Source organism: Gadus chalcogrammus, chromosome 4, assembly GCF_026213295.1.
Source record: "Gadus chalcogrammus isolate NIFS_2021 chromosome 4, NIFS_Gcha_1.0, whole genome shotgun sequence".
In the NCBI taxonomy this organism is placed as follows: domain Eukaryota; kingdom Metazoa; phylum Chordata; class Actinopteri; order Gadiformes; family Gadidae; genus Gadus; species Gadus chalcogrammus.
In genome coordinates, this window is record NC_079415.1 from 7149461 (window position 1) to 7160021 (window position 10561).

A 10561-nucleotide genomic window follows, 5' to 3' on the forward strand; every position below is an offset into this window, starting at 1 on the left:
ATGACACTGTATTTTTTTCTTTTTCCAAAGAAGTGATAATGGCATTCCAGTTGAACTGGAGTATCACCACCTATAGATACTGTCAAGGATATTCCTATGCGTACATGCTTTAGAGATTTAAGAGATAATCATAAATCGTATGACATATGATTATAATCATCTTATGATTTTATATCTATTGTCATAAATATTTGGCCTGTTGAGTCCTTTGAAACTGTAATTATGATTAAGGGCAAGATGAATACAATTGAATTGAATTGAATTGAATTGAAGGGATGAAATTAAAAAAATGTAATCAACTTTCCAAATCAATATGTTAAAATATGACAGTTTAGCTGTGAGGAAACCTTATCGTGTGTGTGTGTGTGTGTGTGTGTGTGTGTGTGTGTGTGTGTGTGTGTGTGTGTGTGTGTGTGTGTGTGTGTGTGTGTGTGTGTGTGTGTGTGCGTGCGTGCGTGCGTGTGTGTGTGTGTGTGTGTTGGGCATGTCAGTGTGATCTGAGTACCAGCTCTTGTCTCGGTTTGATTGGGGTTCCTGGCACGTTATCCAAGGTAATAATGAAGCGTTTAACTCGCCCCCTTCTCCACCCCCTCCGTTATTGTCTCCTTAACTTCCTGCCGTTCGTCTGAGCCGTCCCTCTCACTTTAGTTTCTGCATCTGCCTGGTCTCTCTCTTTCTCTCCAATCTCTCTCTCTCTCTCTCTCTCTCTCTCTCTCTCTCTCTCTCTCTCTCTCTCTCTCTCTCTCTCTCTCCAATCTCTCTCTCTCTCCAATCTCTCTCTCTCTCCAATCTCGCTCTCTCTCTCTCTCTCTCTCTCTCTCTCTCTCTCTCTCTCTCTCTCTCTCTCCAATCTCTCTCTCTCTCCAATCTCTCTCTCTCTCCAATCTCGCTCTCTCTCTCTCTCTCTCTCTCTCTCTCTCTCTCTCTCTCTCTCTCTCTCTCTCTCTCTATCCCCCTCTCTCTATTTTTCCATCTCTCCATCGCCCTCTCACGCTGTCTCTTGCCCTCCCTCTGCTATCTTTTTCTTTCACTCTCTATCTCCCTTTCTTTCTCTCCTTCTCTGTCTGTTATTATCTCTCTCTCTCTGTCCTCTCTGTCTATTACTCTCTGTCTATCTCTTTGCCGCACTCTTTCTCTATCTCTCTGTGTCTCAGCACTGGCCCACTCGTCTCCCCCCCCCCCCCCCTTCCCCTCCCTCCCCATTGTCACTACTTAAATTCTGACAGTTGGACAGGTCTGTGTGAGACGCCGGGGCATTTTCACACACGCACGATACCCATTTACACCCAGGAGTGCTCCTAATGGCTTCAAATCGCCCGTAATGGCTTTTAATGGCCACTTACATTGTGCTCCTGTAGGCATCTTGGAAGGCGATCGAGACTGCTATTATTATTACAATGGCTATTATTTCCTGTTTAGCCGTTGAGCAGGTCGGCTCAGCCAAAGAAGGGCACACAAAGGCATCTTACGCGCTAATTGTTGAAGGCTGGCGGCGACATTTCTGACAAATCGCATTGAGATTACAGCTGTTACATCTTACCTGCAGCATATTTAACAGGAAGGAAGAGCGGCTGGTTGGGTCATTACGGAGCAGTTAGGGGTTAGGGCGTCTTGCGTTATGCATGTACAGTGTGGGGACACTATGGGATCGCGGGTCGCTCACATTCACCACTATTCTCCTGAGGTTTTTGTGTGGTTAATTTGAATTTTCCTGCACGTGGTTGTCTGTGTGTGTGTGTGTGTGTGTGTGTGTGTGTGTGTGTGTGTGTGTGTGTGTGTGTGTGTGTGTGTGTGTGTGTGTGTGTGTGTGTGTGTGTGTGTGTGTGTGTGTGTGTGTGTGTGTGTCTGTGTTTGTTGGTCATACCCGATAGACACAACGTTCTGCATTGTTTTGAATAAATACAATGGCGACAAAACAATGACATATTTGATGAAACCAGCAAAACGTGTCTCTTAATTAGAAATGTGAATGAATATTGACCAACACTCTGCAATACTTACCCAATCACAAAACACTTTAAGGCTCTTTTTATAATTGTGGGTGAAGATGAAGATATCTGGCAAATCCTTCTCCGCCATTTGCATCATCTCACCGGGTTCTCTGTTCAAAGTGCACACCTGTGTGTGTGTGTGTGTGTGTGTGTGTGTGTGTGTGTGTGTGTGTGTGTGTGTGTGTGTGTGTGTGTGTGTGTGTGTGTGTGTGTGTGTGTGTGTGTGTGTGTGTGTGTGTGTGTGTGTGTGTGTGTGTGTGTGTGTGCACCAGCTGCAGGGTCTTCAGTGAAGGAATTCCCACCGGGATATCCTCCAGACTTTCGTATGTTCCACCGCGTCCCAGTCTGTCAATCTGCTTGATTTTCCCTAATCGCTGCACACACACACGCACGCACGCACACGCACATGCACGCGCACGCGCACACACATGCGCACATACACACAGGCGCATACACACACACACACACATACACACGTATGCACTCACACACACACACACACACACACACACACACACACACACACACACACACACACACACACGCTTGCATACTCAGAAACGCACACATGTCATAACAGCACACTTGACATGGAGGAGGAAGGAAAGGAGATAAACAGAGAGAGAGAGAGTGAACGAGAGGGAGAGAGATTTGAAGGGGTGGCAATGAGCCACTGTCAGCAAGAGATTGTGAGTGGTTGGCTTAGGCTGCCATTTGTGTGTTTGTGTAAGTGCGTTTGTGTGTGTGTGTGTGTGTGCTGGCTCTATGAGCTTATGCCAAAATAAGCTCATTAGCATCACAGGAAGCAGGGCTGAAATTCACAAATTCATTAGTTCAGCCAGTCTCGCTTTCCTTTGCAACTAGGTGTGTGTGTGTGTGTGTGTGTGTGTGTGTGTGTGTGTGTGTGTGTGTGTGTGTGTGTGTGTGTGTGTGTGTGTGTGTGTGTGTGTGTGTGTGTGTGTGTGTGTGTGTGTGTCTGTGTGTGTGTGTGTGTGCATTCAGCTCCACTGGCTACAGGCTCTACAGCCCACTCCTTACCTGCGTCTTTTGTCATCGGCCTATTACCATCTCCACTATCACCTACTACCTCCACCACAACCCCCAAACCTCCACCACCGCCATCCCTCTCACCACCTCCCCCACCACCACCACCACCTCCACCACCACCTAGGTTGAATTAACATATCCCCACAACGCTACGCTGTTTTTTTTTAGCTCCATCACCGTTCCTGTTCAAAGAGGATGGAGTCGGAAAGAAGTTCAGACTGACAATTACCGCAACAAAGGCATGACCGACAGGAGAGAAGCTTTAATTGAGTTAAAATTGAGTTTCTGAATAGATCATTCTGTTAATTTAAGAATAAATATAGTGCCTTTCTCTCCGAGTGCGCTCCCGCCCATGAGGAAGATGATTTTAAATCTCTCTTATGGATTCTGGCTTGCAGCAGCTTTGCACTTTTCTCATTTATTTTTTTTATTCGTCGCCTTGAAACTTTTCCTTTCCTGCCAGTTTGAACAGTTGTCACTGCGATGCAAAAATCTATTTATTTCTAAAGTAAAATATTTGGAATCTACGCTCATTACTGTATGAACGTATGTTCATTCACATAAAATATACCTAGAAGAAGTACAAAGAAGTATATCTTTTTTATTTGAAGGATCGATACATGAAATTGTCAAACTGTTTCAAAGCAAACTGGTTATCAAATTTATAATACACAACATGTAACATCTTGCCCACTTCACAACAAATATAATACACATCGAGTAATGTATCACATATATCCCACATTATAGGCAATACATAAAATGTATATAAGAAACAATATAAGAAACAGGAGTTTGATATATTGTCTTTGACCAACAGTAGTGTGGTCAAAACAACTTGGAGCCCCGCACCCTGGAAACCATGACGACGGGAAACCTTCCTATGCATCACAAGACAACATCACATACCAATACCTCGCATACCATACCATCACATACCAATACATATCACTACATCAATTACCAATACCTCACATACCAATGCACGTAGTCGCCATTACATCACATCCCAATACATCACATACCAATACAGACCATTATATCATGTACCATAACATCACATACCAATAAATACCACTGCATCACATACCACTACATCACCTGCCAATACAAACTAATTAATCTACGGATGAATTGGTCTAAGGACTCCATTTTCTTTCCTTTCTTCAGAATGATAGATATATAAAAAAAGGGACGGTATGACTCCATCATCCAATTTTTTAAAAGATTTCTAAAACTGATTGTTCCAATTATCTCAGAAAATTAAAGAGCAAATGCCTGTTTAAAAAGTACGCTGGGTAGCTGGTCAACACATGACTCATACTGCTCTCTGCTATCTCATCCCTGATTGCATGGCCGACTGAAGTAAAACCCACCATAGTGAAAGGAACTACCCCTGACTGCCCAGCTCTATGCGTTACAAAACGTCCAACAAAACCTCAAATATACATTACACACAGAACATATAAATATAATCGCACACACATAACGACACATCACGGGCACACATAGCCAAGACCATGGATACCAGCTAAGCACTCCTAGGTTCTCTGGATGCTAAGCAGTGCTAGCCTGGTCGAGCCTTGGAGTGCGAGACCAGAGGGTGTCGGCAGAGGTGTTTGAGGGCCAGTAGGGCAAGGTCATCCCACCGGTCTATGTAATATCCCTGTCGATGCGCTGTCACTGTCAAGAGTCTTTGGGACGAGACGTTAAACCGAGGTCCTGACTCACTGTGGTCCCTACAGATCCCGTGGCACTAGGCGTAAGAGTAGGGGTGCTTAACCCCTCGTGCCCTGGCCAGGTTCACACCCTGCCTCTTCCACCGACGTGGCCACCTCCTCATCATTCCCCCGGCCCCTAATTAGATATTTTTGTCATTCCTCCTCTCTCCGGGGGGAGAGCCGGTGTATGCTGGGTGTTCTGCTGGGTACTACTGTCAGCCATGCATCAACCGGAGGGGGAGCTACTCACTGGGAGTGGATGAAGTGTCATATCCCCCCCCCAAACACACACACACACACACACTATTTAAATGGGTTTAAGTGGCTGGAAAAGTGGAATATTTACGCATTTAATTATCATGAATTATCACAAAACATACATTTGTCATATAAATTGCACAGTAAAGCGTATACATATGAAGCGTTACATACAGTACAAACCTACAATACTAAAGTGTAATGCATCATATAAATAGTAACATATACGATATATTGTATATAATATTTGGAATTGATAGCATTTACATCTGTACACCATACAATGCTCATTGCTCTCCATAACATACGCATACAACACAACAACACAACACAAACTCAATTGAACCAACAACCTAGATGGAAGTATACGCGTTCCATTGGTGATCAGTCCCTCCTCTATCTTCATCCAATCACCAACGGTGAGATGGGGTGGGCAGTAGACGTGGTTACGGAATAATCAGCTTTTATTATGATCCCACAGGGAACATACTTAATTCCTAATGTGTGCTCTCACACTGTGCAGTCTTTTAATACAATTGGAAAAAACAACAACACAGCATAAAGGTTGAATGTGCCAAATGTTAGCATTAACATTAGCATTAGAATAAATTAATTAGCAGTCCATGGATTGTGAAAAATGTCAACAGTGATCGACATGCACACCGCGACATATGGCCTGTGTGTTAGCACTGAGCTGTAATCAAGAATAAGTTATTGAGTCACAATTATAATAACTAAAGTCAGTAATATATGGGCATCATTCAAAGGTTAATCCGGTCGAGCATTGTATCAAGTTATGTTATGTTCTACTGAATCTACCTATTATGAATTTAGTATGGATATAATCCAAGAGCTACCATACATATGGGAGACAATTACCAGAACATCTACAGGGAACATACAATCATTATCTTGGCTACACGCTTGAAGAATCAAACAACGGAAGGAAATAAAACAATGCGTGACCGAGGTTTGAGTCTCCCCTAGTACAGACGCTTTATGTGTCCATTGTAGTTCAAAATCATTGAGCTAATCTTCAGAAGGGTCTCAAGCTATGGAGCCGGAACGGAACGTTCTGTTCTAAGAGGGCAGAAGCATAGTTCCAAATATGGAAACATGCGCTGCCATACGTAACTCTGACCTCAGAGCCAAGAAAAGAATCCAGGGAGCAGCATGCTTCCACATAAGGAAACAGGTGCATGGGCCAAAGTGAACGCACCACAAAGGCTGAAGTCTGATCAGAGAGGCAAGTATGTTCTCGGCAAACCAACCAAGGTTGGGTGGTTACTTGTTGCATGTGGCAAAAGTCTTTGTCCTTCAAACATCGTCTTTCTCGACTTCTCTTAGTGTGTTCAGAGTATTGTGCTTTGTCCACGATAACACATGCACATAATCTGTTCCGTCCTATCTTTAAAATGCGATTGCAAAGCCACTAGACCTAGAAGGAGGTGCTCACACCTATAGCTAGCAGGTACAGTTCACATCCCCACACGTTCTCCTTGGTTCGCTCTTCTGACTGGGTCGGGAGGTTTCAGTGGGTGGGCGAGGTCCCGAGTGTCGGAGAATAGGAATTTGGGGGCAATAAAAAGTTGCAGCCCTAGCGCTGATGGTCCGCATAGCATCGTTATTTTTAAGCTTTGCCCCCGAGAGCGACACATGTGACGTTACCCAAATGAGGAATTAACAAGCTTGTTTTGCCTCCCCCCCCCCCCCCCCCCCATGCGTCGCCACAGGCTAGGTCCATTGTTAAAGTTGTTTTTAAATATGTAGTCATAGTGGAGATGTCTGCTGGCTGAATCATACTCTGGTGTCCTCAATAACATAAACTTTCTCCGGCAAGTGTCTAAGTGATGTTATTAATTACTTTTTATGGTGGGTAACGAGTAAGTATCGGCTGCTTTTTAAATGGAACATTCCCCCTCATCTATTGTTCTTATAATTTGTTATGCATTCATTGTGTTGTTGGCGTTGTTATCATTATTATTATTGTAATCAGTTCAAATTACCGTTGCTTCATCAACCATATAGCAGCCACTGAGCACCAGCTCCCACTGAAAGTAGTTTTAATGTATTCTCTTATATCCGAAACCACCCCCTTTCTTTTCTTAAAGTTTTACCCAGAGTAGGCCTACTGCGGCTTTTTTTTACGGTTGTCACACACCTTGAAGAATGGACAACAAGTCTGTTTCCCTATTTGGTTTGAAATGAGGCAAATCCCTGTAATGTATGGTAAATGCCACACAAACATAATGGTTTTGAATCCAACTGTAACATGCCGTGCCCTTCTCCAGGCGAAAGGCCACTCAGTCGGCTGTAGAGTTTTAAAGGGAGTGGGGGTCCTTGCTCACTAAAGCTCATGGTTGGTTTGGGGAGGACGGACCTGGGGAATGTCTGAGTCTGATGCAGCCTTAACATCAGTTGGAGAGCAATACCACTATTGAAACTACTTTCCCATACGTTTGCACTATGATGAAGCATAATGTTAATGCCTGAGGTTGTCGTGGTTTCGGGGCTAGGCACGATTTGCGGAGCGGTCAGGGTTCAACACAATTTTTTATTCTGAGATACAAGATAAAACGGGCATGCACTCTTGAGGTGGTTCATGAAGCACCGAGGTAAATCTGCAGTCTATATAAGCATTGGTGGACTGGTAAAGCAGCCAGGCCTATAGGGTCTGATTTATCTCAGAAACAACAAACAACTGTTCATGGTTTTATCTTTACCACATGTGTCGAACCAGAAAGTAGTCAGAACTGGTTCAAGCACTATGAATGTGCGGTCCAATGAGGGAATAAATCAACTTTTAAAACTACCTTGCAATACGTTTAAATAAGTCTAATTGAAAACACAAAACCCATCACACTACACATATACACCTAAACATGACATTGACTTCCATTTGCTTTGAGTATTCTCTGTACGTAACATAGAATGTTTTTAACTCTATTTTTAATCACTACATAACTTAAATATAAATGTTAAGTATTATGTATATCTGTGTATATGAATGAGTGAATGGTAGGCCTACATGTATTCTAGGCTATAAGAGAAGTCAACAAAAAGTATACTATACAAACAGACACACATACATACAAATCCATTTAAATCTTTTGTAATATAATTGAAATGCCACTGAACACAGTTCATAACTCAACCAGGCAACACAACGGCTCGTTTAGCTGTTTCCGCTATAGGCCTTTGAATGGACCATTAGGCAATTACGACCAAAACAATCCAAACAAAGTTGAATGCATTTAGCTTAAGCCTCCCCCCCCCCACACACACCCCCCGCCAACAACTCATTGTAGCTTTCCGAGACATACTTTAGAAAGAAGAAATAACTCCTGACTGCAGGACATTTAATTAGCGCTTTAAATGAACGGGTTGAACGTCGGAGACTGCTGAACATTTGTCGCGCTGCTCCTGAGAGACGCAGTCTCGCTGGCGGGAGGAAGAGATGGAGGAATGCAGAATGCTATAGAACTGCCATTTTTAATTTAAAGCTCATTTGGGAGAGGCCATTAGAGAGGGTCATTACGCACTCCCCGAGGCTATGTAGACCGGGGCTTAAGGCTTCGACATTCTTCTGCGTGGTTTGTCCGAGTCCGTCGCGAACACGCAACGCTACAATACATCACAAATATTTCAATTTGTACGACAAATTACGCGACAAGTTGTCATGGCACCAAAAGTGCACTAGAGGGAGATTTATCACTGAGAGCTGCTGCGTGCGTTCTCTCTCTCAGGTCTGCACCATGTAGGTGTGGGTGGTGGTGCGGTCGCGTCTTTGAAACTGAGCTAGTGAACGCAACGTGGCTCTGCAACCTCAACGCAAGGTTGCGTTGAGGTTGCAGGCGCCTGGTTGTGTTGTGCACTTGCTGCTGGGCCATGTATACACGCTCCACTCCCACAGAGGGTGGAGGAGCGAGAGGGGTCCCAGGGTTGAGGCTACGTAGCCTGGGGCTAAGACACGGGGTGAAGGAGCGAAAGGGTTCCCAGGGTTGTAGCTACATGGGCTAACACATGGGGTGGAGGAGGTGGATGGGTCCCAGGTTTTGAGGCTACGTAGCCTGGGGCTAACACACGGATTAAAGGAGCAAGAGGGTTCCCAGGGTTGGAGCTACGTAGCCTGGGGCTAACACACGGGGTAAAGGAGCGAGAAGGGTCCAAAGGTTGGAGCTACACATGGGGTAGTTATGTGATAGGGGTCCAGGGTGGCGCAACGTAGCCTGGGGCTAAAGGGCTGATTGTGTTTCCACGTTCACGCAACGCAATGACCACGCAGACGCTTCGTGAACCTTTATGGTTCTGCGTCTGGTTTTAGTTAGCGGACCAATCACAGCCCTTGCTCCTGCGTCGCCTCGACAGAAGGTTAACATCTACGGGAGGCGCACGCCCGGCCCTTGCGCTGAACGCAATGAGGGACCGCAAGGACGTAAGGGGTCTGTAACCCCCTTGGCTTGAGTAAACGTGGGACCATAATCAGCCCTTAACACAGGTTGAAGAAGCTTATGGGGTCCAGGGTTGGAGCAACGTAGCCTGAGGCTAACACACAGGGTGCATAGGCTAGAGGGGTCCAGGGTAGGAGCTACGTAGCCTGGGACTAACACACAGGGTGGATAGGCTAGAGGGGTCCAGGGTAGGAGCTACGTAGCCTGGGACTAACACACAGGGTGGATAGGCTAGAGGGGTCCAGGGTAGGAGCTACGTAGCCTGGGACTAACACACAGGGTGGATAGGCTAGAGGAGTCGAAGGTTGGGAGCTCAGTTCCAGGAGCCAAAGCACAGGCTTGCCAACTCTCACGCTTCTGGAGTGTGACGCACACATTCACCTCCAGCCTCAAGCTGTCACGCTGCCCAAACAATCCTCCCGCCAAAATACTGCGAGAGCAACAGAGATTAACAAGGTGTTATGGTCAAATCTCAATGGTTAAACCGACTTTGACTTTAGAAGATAGCTGAGCGTTCAAAAACAGGGGGGTTTATGTGGGGTTTCCAATGAGGTGTCTCTGAAATGACTCCAGATTGGGGGGAGATGCATGTCTCCGGAGCCAAGAAGGCATTCAAGTAAGATTTTGAAATTAGTAACAAAACGTATTTTACCTACATTAGTGAACAAACCTGTGTGCCCATTTTTGGGTGGGAAATTATGAAATTGTGAGTATTTCCTTAGTTGGAACCTGTCCAGATGTGCCAATAGTCGGGCTGTATTTCTGTATCCTAGACCTAAGCTCTCGCCCCTGCCACATGTGTAAGCTGCATACTTTTTTAAACCCTGATGGTGAGTGCGCACATATCTCACTTCAGCCAGGTACCCAATGTTGGCAACCCAGGGTATAATTCCCGTTGTTCTGACTCAGTAATGTTCACGCACCGCAGGGCACCGCGAGGCAGACAGAAACTTGAGAATGAGGGACAGTTAACTTGTTCGAGCCAGTTGGAGCCAGATCCGTCTGAAAGTTCCCGAAAGTCTTAGTGCGCATAACTCAGAGGGTGACTTGAGGATCACGGTTATTCTGAACTGACCGAAAGAGTCTGAGGGTA